The following is a 14164-nucleotide window of genomic DNA, read 5'->3' on the forward strand; positions in this document are numbered from 1 at the left end:
ATTGCTAACGGGGAAAGGAAAGAAGAGCGATATTACTCTGTGCTTTGATTGGCTGAAGGTGAGTTACTGCAGAAGACGTCTGACCTTCACTTCTTATGCCTCAAAAATAGACTGCTAACAGTTCGAATATGCCTGCAGAAGAAAGGAGAAAGAAGATGAAAAGAAAATTACAAGTACCTAAATGCCTGTACTTCACTGGGCCTCCTGAATCAGGGAGGGAGGACTTTTCACATCTTTGCATATTAGAAGTTGTGCAACAAGCACAGGGTCATTTATATAACAAGACAGCATGCTGAGTACGTTTTCTAAAAGTACAAATTTGTTTTGTGTGATGGTGACTGCTCTATAAGCTTTCCATTTATTTCAACTCCATATATTCCTCTCATGTTTATCTTCTAATTTGCTCTGGAATAGGATGGCCACATAAATTACATTTAAAAATTGCTTGATTTGAGATAAATGTTAAAATAATAAAATTACCAGATTTATGTGAATTTTAAGAAATCGTATTTCCCTATCCATTACCAGTGGTTAACATTATTCTAGCATTTATATTTTTGAAGTATGATTTTATAATTCTAACAGGAAATGGATATCCTACAGTCTCATCAGTTTCTAAGTCAGCTCTTTGAAGGCACAAATTCCCTAATCAGACAAAAGGCTTTTAAGAAACATTTGATATTTTTGAGTAATGTGCAGGAAATTAATGACTATAAACTTATTTTCATATTTTATGCTGCTTATTTAAATATTTAGAATATGGTTTTAATTACCATGAAACTTTACTAAACGTCCACCTGTCAGTAAAGAAACTGATTATTTTGTGTAGATTTGCATTCTCCTGAAAAAGAAACAGGTGTGAAAACCTGCAGGTATTTATCCACCAACAAAAAATAAAGGATATCTGTGAAATGTGGAGGAAGAAGTAAACATGAATATAATCTTAAAATTGCAAAATCTCAGTATGTGATTCCAAACTCCAAGAACACAAAGATTCCATGGAAGAAGGGAAATGCCTTCTTATCCTTGTGGAACCCTCTCAAATATCAGGAATCTCCTTCAGTTGTATCTATCTATCTATCTACCATCTATCTATCTATCTATCTATCTATCTATCTATCTATCTACCTACCTATCTACCTAGTTATGTTTTTTGATCCCTAAAACAATCTTCCATGATTATTTATGGTAATATATTCCAATTTTATTGATGTAAGAGTTACAGTTAAATTAAGAATCCAGAGTGGAAGTTTCCTTTGAGCCTAAAAGTTCAAGATCAGCCTGGGAAATACAGTAAGACTTCCACTCTTCAAAAAAAAATTGAAAGATTAACTTTTCAATTAATTTAATTTTTTAATTTCAGGTTGCATGTTCCTGTAGTCTCTGCTACTTTGGGGCTGAGGCAAGAAGATGGCTTGACCTCAGGAGGTCAAAGCTACAGTGAGCCATGATGACACCATGCACTTCAGCCTGGGTGATGGAGTGAAGAACTAAGGTTGAGCAGTTTTCCCAATATCTCAATGATCATAAATGGACTTTCCTTATTTGCTGTTAAATGTCTGTGAAGTCTGCTGCCGTCTTCTCTACCACTCCTCATATTGGTCAATTTATACTTTTCCTCCTTTTTTCTTAGTCATTCTTGCTAGAGGTTTATCAATTCCATTGACCTTTTCAAACCACAAGTTTTGGATGTTATTGATTTGTCTCTACTGGGTTTCTGTTATTGTTCTTTTTAATTTCATTGATTTCTGCTCTTTTTCATTTCCTCCCTTTGGCCTGCTTTGTGTTTATATTGCTCTCTTATTTCTGGTTTCTTTGATTGACTTGAGCCCTTGCTTTTATTTCCCTCTAAATTGCATTCAGTGGGAGAGAGAAGAAGGTGTGAGCCTGCTCCATCTTGTACAGAACCAGAGCCCTAGAGGTTGGCTTAAGTGAAACATTAAGCAGCATGGAATAATCCTGAGCTTTGGAATCAAATTGGCTTGGGTTCCATTCACTACCTACCTGACCAACTGTGTGTCTTTGGAAAAGCTCTTAGAAGTCTCATTTTCTTGATTACAGTTGTTATAAAATGAGACAAAAATTATTATTTCTGGTGTTTCCATGAGAATGCATATAGGAGAATGTAGAAAAGCTATACATAATTGCTTGTTAGATATTTTTTATTGTTCTTACCCTTATAGTCTTGATTCTTTCCATGGTTCTGATCACAGAGGTTTGACTGTCCATACACATCACCATGACTCACAACAAATCTTGGCTTCTTCACTGCTTGCATCTTGACTTCTGCTACTTGCCTACTTATTTAATATTCAAATGTGTTCAGCAATTATTAATCATCTATTTCATGCCGGGTATTGTGCTAAATTTTTCCTCATATGTTAGTTTTTAGTGTCAAATATATTCTTGTGAAAGAAGTGGTTATCATTACAACTTTTCTTTAGAGATTAAAAAAAGACAAGTCCTTTCCAAGGTTACACAACTTGTATGGTATGAAACTAAGATTCAAACCCATGGCAGCTTGGCTCTAATTCTGTGCTTTTCTTAATACACTGCAGCTGCTCCTCATTTTCACCCTTTACCTGTCTGGCTTTCTCAGCATCGGTCTATTGACATCCTCTAAGGGTTTAAAGACCCAGGATTGCTGACTCTAGCCTGGACATCAGTCTCCCTTTACCACTTCAGCTGTGGCCCTGGTGCTCCCACCACCCACCATCCAGACATCAAAGTGTCAAACTTCAGAAGCATGGCAGGCCCAGTGAATTCAAGGTAGTGTCTAATTAAACATGCACCCACTACTTAGGAAAATATATACTTTTTTAATTCCAAAAAGCAAACCTTTTCAACGTATTAAAATTAGAGATTTATATTCATAGCTCAATGGAGAATTGCTTCTTACTATCACCATTTCCATTTCCAGTCAAGGACAAATCTGCTTTTCCTAAAACATAATGTTAATTCCTATCATTCCTGTGTGCATTGTGGGTCTATCACAGATGCATATCCTTCATCATAACGCTTTTCTAAGTAATGAGTCTATAAGCCCCTCGACTCTCCTTCTCCTCAAAGTCTCCCTGAGCCAGGACAGACTTAAGAATGAATCATGCTCTACTTATCCCACTGGCATTTTAGTTCCACTCCACCCACCTCTGCAGGCTCTTTACCTTCATTAAAGTCAAGATGTCTTAACTAACAAGAAATGAGTAGAGCCAGGGCAAAAGATGAGTAGAGCCAAAGCTATTTCCACATGAATCAGAAGCAAGTGTAGATAGGGAGGATCTAGAGATGGGGGTGGGGTTGGGTGGGAGCAGTACTAGAGGCAGAAGGAAGAGATGGGAAGGGAGGTAGATTGAGGGAGACATCACAGACAGAAGAGAAGACCCTCAGCTGAACTCTGGGGTCCCTATTCTTCAGTCAGTAGCTTGGCTTAGGGCAAGTCACTCATCTTCTCTGGTGACCCCTTTCCTCCTTTTTAATTAAGGGTTTGGGATTAGATGACCAGAGGGTTACATATGGTCCTTACATCCCAAGCTGTTCTGAAAATAACATGGCTTTATACATTTGCAAGTGTAATAAGAAGTCCCTCTTTCTTTCCACACTGACTATTGTACAAAAATTAAATTGAAATTTGGTTACTGAGAGCCTAAGCCACATTTTCTTTTAGTCACGTCAACATTCTACGTGATGCTTCAGTCCTCAGTCAGTTGACTAAACCCTAATGAACCCATGATGGACTTGAACTGTACTAGAATGACATCCAGGTCCCAGGAGAAGGAAGGGACAGAGGGTGAGAATGAGTTTCCTGAAATATTGCTGAGCATGGAGTATCCTCCTATCTACCTTACTAGCCCTTTCTTCATGGCCCCATGGCCCACTAATTGTGATTTCAGTTAGCCCCGTTTCTCAAGAAGTCATGGGCTATGATATCAGCATCCAATTAATTCCCTCATCAACATTTCTGGGTGGGTGCAGTGGCTCACGCCTGTAAGCCCAGCACTTTGGAAAGCCGAGGTGGGTGGATCACTGGAGGTCAGGAGTTCGAGACCAACCTGGCCAACGTGGCAAAACTCCGTCTCTACTAAAAATACAAAATTTAGCCGGGCATGATGGCACTTGCGTGTAGTCCCAGCTACTTGGGAGGCCGAGGCAGGAGAGTTGCTTTAACCTGGGAGGCAGAGGTTGCAGTGAGCCGAGATCACACCATGACACTCCAGCCTGGGCAACAGAGTGAGAGTCTATCTCAAGAAAAGAAGAAAAAAAGTTTCCTAGGAACCTCCCCTTAGTCCCACTTTCTTATGCTAAACATCAGGAGGAAAATGAGTAGTGCGCTAGTAAGGTAAGTGACTGACAGACCTTAGTCTCCTTCCTTGCTGTTTAATTTTAATAAAGATTAATACTGAGCTAACATTTAATGGGATATCGGTTTCATATATACAATAAACAGATTTGGCTGCGGAGAGAAGAGGTATTTGAGGCATGTAATTATGTTTGTCGGAAAACCAGATTCACCTGGGAAAAGCTCCAGCTCAGTATCTGAGAGTTGTTTACTCCCTGCTTCAACCCCATACCCACAAGGTTATTAAAAGTTCTAAATATTCACCTTCTTGCAGCAAAATACTGGAGTTCCAGAAACAGTGATAGCTGAAAGAGTCACTCTCAAGTAGGTTTGAAATATTATATATCTTGAAAGAATCATCATAAATCATGGGCCACGCAGCACCGCCCTCCATTCAATGTATAGGCATTTTAGGCCAAGCCAGCCTGGCCTTTCTCTCCCAGGCTCTTTTTCTCCATCATACCCACAATAAGAAGACATACACGAAGGTGCAATGTTATGGACTGAATATCTGGGCTCTTCCAAAATGTATATGTTGAAGCTCTAACACCCAGTGTAATGGTGTTTAGAAGTCGTACCTTTGGCAGGTACTTAGGGTTAGATGACATCATGAGGGTGGGGCTCTTATGATGGGATTTTTATCCTTATAAGAAAAGGAAGAGAGACCAGAGCGCTCTCTCTCTCTCTTTCTCTCTGCTGTGTGAGAACAGTCAGAAGGCAGCCACCTGCAAACCAGGAAAAGAGAGCCCTCACCAGGAACAGAATCTGCCAGCATCTTGTTCTTGGACTTCCAGCTTCCAGAACCATGAAAAATAAATGTCTGTTGTTTAAGCTGCCCAGTCTACAGTATTTTCTTATAGCAGCCTGAGCAGACTAAGACATGCGGAATTCAGCAGGAGGCTAAAGTTCATGCTCCCACAGAGCCAACAATAGCATCATCTTCAAGTAGAAACATCCCCAAAGTTCATAGTATCCCCATAGTAGAGACAGCTTTCTTTGTGGCCTGACTCAACTGCTTGGGGTGAGTCACTCAGCTCAGCTAGTAGGGACAGAAACATCTTTGTAGGTGAGGTGGGTAGGGGTGGAAGAGCTGTGAGTTCCGCTCACTGGAATCCAGTTGCACACCCACATATCTCAGCCTGGAAAGGCCTGCACCTCCCATGGCTCCAGCATGGAAAACAGCTGCTTCCTCTTCCTCCTCCTCCTTGACGTTTCTCTGTCTCCTTGTCTTGCTTCATAGCATCTGTGCTGCAAGCTTCTCTCTCCAAATGACCTAGGTACAAAACACAACCTCTGTGACTTTCCCAAAAGATCTCATATGGGGCCACAGCCCCCTGGTTCTCTAAAGGGTCACTTAAAAAATCACTGACGTGAGGCAGATTGATGAACAAGAGAAAAGGCATACACATTTATTCTACGCATATACACAGGAGCCTTCAGAATGAAGACCCAGAAGCTTATACACCACCTTGGGTTACAAAAAGAATCGGGGCTTGGATCCTGGTCAAACGGGTTAAGGGAGGTGGGAGAAGAAGCATAGAATTATATTGAATGGCAATACACATTACTAAGAAGAATGATTGGATCCTAGAAACAGAGATTAACTTGTCAATAGTTGTTGTGTTTTGTTTTGTTTTTTGAGATGGAGTTGGAGTGCAATGGTGCTATCTCAGCTCGCTGCAACCTCTTCCTCCTGGGTTCAAGCTATTCTCCTGCCTCAGCTTCCCAAGTAGCTGGGATTACAGGCACCCACCACCACACCTGGCTAATATTTTTTTGTACTTTTAGTAGAGACAGGGTTTCACTATATTGGCCAGGTTGGTCTCAAACTCCTGATCTCAAGTGATCCACCTGCCTCACCCTCCCAAAGTGCTGGGATTACAGGTGTCAGCCACCACACCTGGCCAATTTGTAAATAGTTATTTTTGTAATATCAGTGATCCTTGGAGACAGTGATTGTGCTTGTAAAAGGGTCTTCTCAGGTGTGCTTACATCTTGGTCTTCTTTGCAATAGATAATGAGATAACAGGGAGGGGAAGAAAAAACAATCCTTCTCCTTGGTGGGTCTGGAGCCTAGGCAGCTAAAGGAATGTCAGCTTCTTCCAGAGAGACAGTTGGGTGTGGGTGGGGTCAGAGAGACCTTGAGGCTTCTTCAGTTGAACATGTCAAGATGCCGTATTTTGGGGTATTGGTTTCTGTGCTGCAGCACTGGGTTGTCTGTCTCCCATTACTGAGAATAAACAGAGCAGATCACATGGTCACTAACCCCTGCTCTCAGGCCACCCTTTTCCTCCCAGCTGTGAATCCACACCCTATGCTGCACTCCCATAGCACTTAGGAGGTGAACTGAGTTTCAGAATGATGATGGGCAGGGTGAGCTATTATGGTCTGATGTTTGTGTTTCCCCAAAATTCCTACGTTGAACTCCCAATTCCCATTGAGATGATATTAGGAGAGGGGGACTTTGGGAGGTGATTAGATCAGGAAAATAGAGCCCTTGTGATGGAATTAGTGCCCTTACAAGGAGAGATAACAGAAAGCTTGCTTCTCCCTCTCTGCCATCTCCACCCTCCACCTGCAAACTAGGAAACGGGTCCTCCCCAGACCCTGAATCTGCCATCACCTTGATCTTTGACTTCCCAGCCTCCAGAACTGTGAGACACTAACGTTTGTTGTTTAAGCCACCCAGTCTGTGGTATTCTGTTACCATAGTCTGAGTTAACTAAGAAATGAGCTAAAGGGAGAAAAGCAAAGTCTCCCAGTTCTTTAACAGCAATGGACAGGAAGGATGGCTACCAAGCACCCACCATCTACTGAGCACTTGATGTGCATGAGATCTCTTGGGATCCATGTGGATTTCCTGTGAGGAAGCTGCCGTCATGCCCACTGCAGAGAAGAGAGCACTGAGACTTGGAGAGATCTGCGTATGTATGGGAAGCATCATTTGAACTGAGGTCTGTGGGTCTTGACAGCCCATGCATTTCCTATCACAGGACACACCTGACACAGTCAGACATACTGACACTATCGGAGGGCATGATGTGTACTGTGAAGTGTTATTTATCTTCGTTTGGAAGGGTCTGCTGATTCTCTCTCCTTCAGCCCCACTATAAACTGCCTTTCTTCATCTCTGACCAATTCAGCATAACAGGACGGTCTTGTCTTCTCCAGCCAAAATTCAGGCCCTGGTGATGTTCCTGATTTGTTGTAAGAGACTCCAGTACCCAGGACACTCAGCCTGGTTGATTCTATCACAGTTCATGAATTCACATCAAAATGTACCTTTTCCCCTATAATTAAGTGAAGGCCTGATCTTTTAGACTCATTTATGGCCTCTAGAGCCCTGTTTACAGCCTATAAACCCTTGAATTTCTAGGTGTTCTGAGCACCTATTAAATTTTTTCTTTTTTTAGATAGTGTCTTTTTCTGTCCCCTAAGCTGGCATGTCATGGTGCAATAATGGCTCACTGCAACCTCGACTTCCTGGGCTCAAGCGATCCTCCCACTTTGGCCTTCCAAAATGTTGGGATTGCAGACATAAGCCACAATGCTTGACCCTGTTAAACTTTTTAATTTCATGACGGCTCAGCAATAGAAGCTGGATCCAGTCCCCCATCCTGAGCTAGAGGTGAGGGCATGCAGAGCCTGTGAGCAGGAAGGGAGCACAGAGTGGGGAAACAGCGGGACACAGGGATGCAGGAAAGCACCAAGGGCACACGTGTGACTCTACTCATCCTCTTCTCTTCCCTGAATTCATTCCCTTTCTTCTTCCTTGAATCACTCGTTCATCTGAATGTGGCAGGAGCACACCACTGTGCCTCTTCTCTTCCCTTTAGAAGGCTCTGCCATGGAAGGCACACAACTAGAATGGGAGTCAAAAAAAAGTGTGCTTGAATCCTGGTTCTGCAAATATCTCCCTACCCAACCTCAAGCATGTGGCTTGCCCTCTCTGTCTGCTGAGACCATTGTGAATGCAAGTGAAATCCTCCATATGGCCTCTTCGCTTGCTGCTAATCCCTCTGTCAGCAAGGCTGTCACCATTCTCCAGTCATCCCTGCCTCTGAGCCCTCCTCCCCTGGCAAATTGTCTCCATCATCTTGATTTAGCAAGCCATTCCATCCACCATGGCCAGGCACCACACGGGATAGCAGATTTCCATCTTGCCACCCGGACTTCCAGTACTTCCAGGGAAGACTCTGTGTTAGGGTCTCTCCTTGAGCCCCAGCACCCTTGCTTTTAACTAGCAGGGACCCGTGACTGCCCTCTACTAATTAAGGTTAACCTAAAGTTGCCTCCTTATATATTTTATGTCCAGCCTAAATTTTTAAGTTCTCCATACCTAGTAAACAGCAACCTAGCTGGATGAATAAACAGACTTTAACCTACTCCTGTGCTGATCACTGAGTTTTAGCCGATCAGCGGTGGCCAACTGTTAAAACCAGTTGAAGTAAGACAAACACCAAGCTGTAAACAATCCAATTGTTCTGATCTCACTTCCTTTTTCTGTACATCACTTTCCTTTTCGTCCATAGATCTTCTTCCACCACTTGGCTACGCTGGAGTCTCTCTGAGTCTACCTTGAGCCTATTCTAGCTTGGGAGGCTGCCTGATTCATGAATTGTTCTTTGCTCAGTTAAACTCTGTTAAATGTAATTTGTCTAAGTTATTTCTTTTTAACACCTCTAAGCACAAGAAGAGATAAATGAATGGTTGAAGAATGAGAAAATAGTATCTAGGTGCATGCCCTGCCAGAATCTCCATGCCCTTATGTTACATTTCTTGCCTTCAAGTCAAGTGTGGATGCTTCCAAGATGTAGAGAACCCTCTCGCTTAAAAGGAAATAGACTCGGGATCCCTGGGAATAAACAAATCTGTGAAAATGTCCTGTTAGCTCGATGGTATCCTTAATATCTGCTCCTCCTCCCCCGCCCTCAACCCGAGGTATCTTTCCACACTCTGCTCTGTCATCACCTACTTGAGAAGTCCTCCTGTAGCTTGGGTCTGCTCCTCCCCTGTCCTGCCCAGCAGCCTTCTCACCTACTCCTTTGTGCCTTTGTGATTTGTTTTCATCTGCTTTCCTCACTCCACTCTGAGCTAGGGGTAGTCATCATTTCTCCATGAAACCTTAATCACACAGCTTGGTGTGGATCTGCCCTTCACTATGATGCATCCATAGCATCCTGCACTCATTCTATTCTAGTGTTGCTAAAAAATTGCAATAGACATTCACCCAGTTACCTGTCCTTCCACCCCACTGCAGTCTCCACATGCCTGTCCTCTTGCCTGTTGTCTTTCCAGACCTCAGCAGAGTACTAGACACGTACACCTCACTTAACACATGCGTGTTTCTAAATGAACGCGTTCACAGGGATTTCAGAAGTCTTCCTGAGATTCCTTGTGTTTACTTCTAGCTAGCAAGAATCCTTCTAACGATGGTTTTTCCTGTCTCTTTTCCAGTAAATCATAAAATACATGTCTTTCAGCAGATCAAGTTCCTGATACATGCAAGGCTCTCTTTAAATGCCAAAGCAGTACATGAATGAAGGGAAAGTCTAAGTTCTGCCAAAGCAGTACATGAATGAAGGGAAAGTCTAAGTTCTGTTTCTGGTCCTTCTGAAAAGTACCTGGATGGTGTCTCAACTCAATGTAATCACGTTAGGCTGAGCATCACTGAGATGCCAAGGCATTCCAGGAATAGTGTGGGGTTTACGTAACCTTAGGCTGAAAAATTTATCCTGCCTCAACCCTCATGTCCACCTGAAAGGGTGACATGTTGTTTCTTGTTGACCCTACATGTAGATAATGATAAATCTGGAATTTTTGCCATGATACCAATTTGAGGGTCTATATTTTATGTTTACTTGATAACTACTTAATTCAACAAATATCTACTAAAAATATCAAATAAAATAGGAACACCAGAGAAAGTACCAGCTAAAAATATCTGATCGAGAGGGGATACGGTGGCCAATAAAGAGAGACATTCCCTCCCCATGTAGCACGTTCAATCTTCCAGGGTAGCAGTCATTCAACAAGTAGGTATCAGCCAATGACCCAATTTTTAAAATAATAGTAAATAAAATTATCTTTAGTTGAATGGAAACTTACGATATTGATGACAATCTTTTAGAAAACTGAAATTATAGCTGAAGGTTTTTTGTGTGATTTTCTTCAATAAGGTGATCGTATAGTGTTCATACTGAACATCTTAATTATTAAGAACACCAGATAAAGCTAGGGAGGCTGAGGCGGGTGGATCATGAGGTCAAGAAATCGAGACCATCCTGGCCAATGTGGTGAAACCCCATCTCTACTAAAAAGTACAACAATTAGCTGGGCATGGAGGCATGCACCTATATTCCCAGCTCCTCGGGAGGCTGAGGCAGGAGAATCGTTTGAACCCAGGAAGTGGAGGTTGCAGTGAGCTGAGATTGTGTCATTACACTCCAGCCTGGGTGACAGGGCGAGACTCTATTTAAAAAAAAAAAAAAAAAAGTTTTACTCTGGTAAGATACAAACACATAAAATAATTCCATTAACAGTTAAAAAGATGGTGACTTGTTGATATTCATTTTGACTGCTCAAACTGCAAACAAACAGCTAAGGAGTAACTAGGACAGTTACCGTAATAATTGAGTCCTGTTCAAGATAAGCCTATGGCTTCATTTTTATGAGCAGTACCTAGAATTTTGAGAACATGCTTGAAATCCAAAATGATGATTTATTAGATATTTCAACACAGTTTTATGTCATTATTTGATATGTCATGACAGAAAATATGCTTAAAGAGTTAGGTTGATAAAATGGATTAGATTTTGCAAGAATTTGTACAATATCTTTTATTTTTCCTTGATATTTAGGAAGCAACTATTCAAAATAGACTCTTTTCTAAAGGAAATACATTGTTAAACTACATTTTCTTTTAAATATTAATTAAATTGAACTGAAATTATATTTAAATATTATGGAAAAGATAGTATAAAGCATGCAAATACATTTTAAAAGGGGAGAAGACCACAATCCCAGCATTACAATAAAATCACATTCATTTTGGCATCTTTTCTCCAGTCTTTTATATGAAGAAACAATTTTAGATCGTGGTATTTATAGCAGCATGCTACTATTTAGGTTTTTATCTGAATAATTATGACACATTTTTAAATAATTTGAAATATCTATTAGAATCGTACAGAGAAATCTATTCCCTTCTCCCAGCTTCCTCAAATGGAAGCATCTTACATGACAGGAGCACCAGATCAATACCAGGAAATTGACCTTCATGCAATCTACTGATTACATTGCCTTATTCAAATTTCAACAGACTTTATAGGCACCTGTGTATGTGCCTATATATGTATGCCTGTGTGTATCACAGACACATACATGAGTGCCTATATATGTGTGTATTTTTTCTTTCTATATGACAGATTTTTTTTCGGGGGGGGATGGAGTCTTGCTCTGTCCCCAGGCTGGAGTGCAGTGGTGTTATCTCTGCTCACTGCAACCTCTGCCTATATATGCATGTATTTTCTTTATATATGATAGTGTTTGTTTGTTTGTTTGTTTGTTTGCTTGCTTGTTTTTGTGAGACAGTGTCTTGCTCTGTCCACAGGCTGGAGTGCAGAGGCCTCAGAGCTCAACAAACAGTTCAACTTAGCCTGACTTATACTCCAGTCTGTTGAGAATTTCTTCTGCACAAACATCACATGGCCTAGGGCGAGCCCAAAGGACTGATGGGCAGCAGAGGAAGCAATAGCCAGGCCTTCTAGAAGTCAAGTCACTGCTATTGACAGCATTTTGAGGCACTTGATTGGGATAATACAATTGTCCCATTTTAACGTTTCCACTGTTGTGCCAAATTAAAGAGCTAACTCCTGCAAAGGAGTGAAAATCAGATGGGATGGCTCAAGTTTCCTCTGTCCTTCCCTGTGTCATACCTCCCAGACAGAACTGGGGTCTTCAAAAGCTGAATCTCTGTAAGTTGTGGATTCCTCCAGTGCTTTGCTTTTTTTTCTTTGTTTGTTTGTTTCAGACGGAGTCTTGCTCTTTTGCTAGGCTAGAGTACAGTGGCACTGTACTCTCGGCTCACTGCAACCTCTGCCTCCCGGGTTCAAACGATTCTCCTGCCTCAGCATCCCGAGTAGCTGGGATTACAGGGATGTGCCACCACACTTAGCTAATTTTTGTATTTTTAGTAGAGATGGGGTTTCACTATGTTGGCCAGGATGGCCTCGAACTCCTGACCTTGTGATCTGACCCCTCTGCCTCCCAAAGTGCTAGGATTACAGGCATGAGCCACCACGCCTGGCCAACTTTTTTCTTTTATATATTTATTAAATATGTATCAGCATTATTTAAGCTGTAAAAATCTGTAGTCAACAGTATCATTAGACTGTCTACATACAAAGTGATCTATTTGTTTTTGCATTTTAAATTCATATTAGGAACATTTACTCCTAACTATTCTACTATACCATTTGATATGTATATTATTAATCCAACTGAATGCTAGTATCAGGTCAATTTACTTTTCATAAAAAAAAAAAATGTTTCTATCATGGGCTGACCCAAGTTTGGACATAGTGTGTGCTGTGTGCTTTTCCAGAGCGAATGTGGAGCTGGGATAAAGTGATCCAGTACCTTGCCCTATTTTACCTATCTAAGCTCTCCACAGCCTAAGGATCCAGTAAAACAGTAAATAGACTTGATACATTGGGGCATGTTTTGTCAATTTTAATTTCTGTGTTCCCCAAACTTTCATTTGCTTCCCATTTCCTTCAGAACTAAAGAATACGTTACAATAACAATAATAACAATGGTAAATACTTGCATAGTATTTACTAATTCCAGGCACTGTTCTAAATGCTTTGCACAGTTTCACTCATCTTAACCTTACAACAGCCCCAGGAGGTGGGTGATAATTTAACTCCATTTTATAGGTGAGAAAAGTGAGTTGAGAAATTTGTCCCAGGTTTACACAACTAGTAAATAAGTCAGTTTGGATTCTCTATCACAATTTAGCTCTAAAATTTATGCTTTTATTAACTAAACTATACTACATCCGAAAAAGATATTCTTAGCTTTAAAGTACATTTTCCAGTGGTCCTTATACAACTTCCCAATCTCATCTCCCAGGACTGTGCTTCCCCAGCCCAGTGGAAACCATCCTCTTTAGACCTGATTTTTCTTCTGCAGCTGCCTGAGCTCCTTCATGATGCAGGCACGTCTCTTCCCATCCTGTTAACTTCTAATGGGAAGGGATTGGGAGAGATAAAATGAGACTCTTCAGAGATGTACTTTTGTGCTTTAAATCAAGTGTGATCAAGGACATGCCATAATAAAATTTCAAGAAGGAATGCCCCAGCAATTAATCGAGTGCAAATGAAATAGTTGTCAATCAGAAGGTGAAGGAAGAGCACAGCTGGGAAGACTTCCTAAAAGAAGTGCTATTTGGCCAACAATTTTAAGATAGAAAAGGAATTCACCAAAAAGCAGTGGGGAAGATTTGTGTATATGGGAAAAGTATTGCAGACATATAGAGCAGCCTTTTGTTTTGTTTTATTTTTATTTTTTTGTAGAGACAGGGTTCTCACTATGTTGCCCAGGCTGGTCTCAAACTCCTGACCTCAAGTGATCGTCTCACCATGACCTCCAAAAGTACTGGGATTACAGGTGTGAGGCACTGAGCCCAGCTGAGTAATCTTTGTCAGCTTGTGAAAGCACAAGCAAACCTGTGAGTAACCGTGTATAACCTGGATTCATTAAATGTATATGTATATTTATATATTTATACACATGTGTGTATGGCCTAGTGAGGCAGGAGAACAG

Source organism: Rhinopithecus bieti, unplaced genomic scaffold (assembly GCF_001698545.2).
Source record: "Rhinopithecus bieti isolate Rb0 unplaced genomic scaffold, ASM169854v2 scaffold_27010, whole genome shotgun sequence".
NCBI lineage: Eukaryota > Metazoa > Chordata > Mammalia > Primates > Cercopithecidae > Rhinopithecus > Rhinopithecus bieti.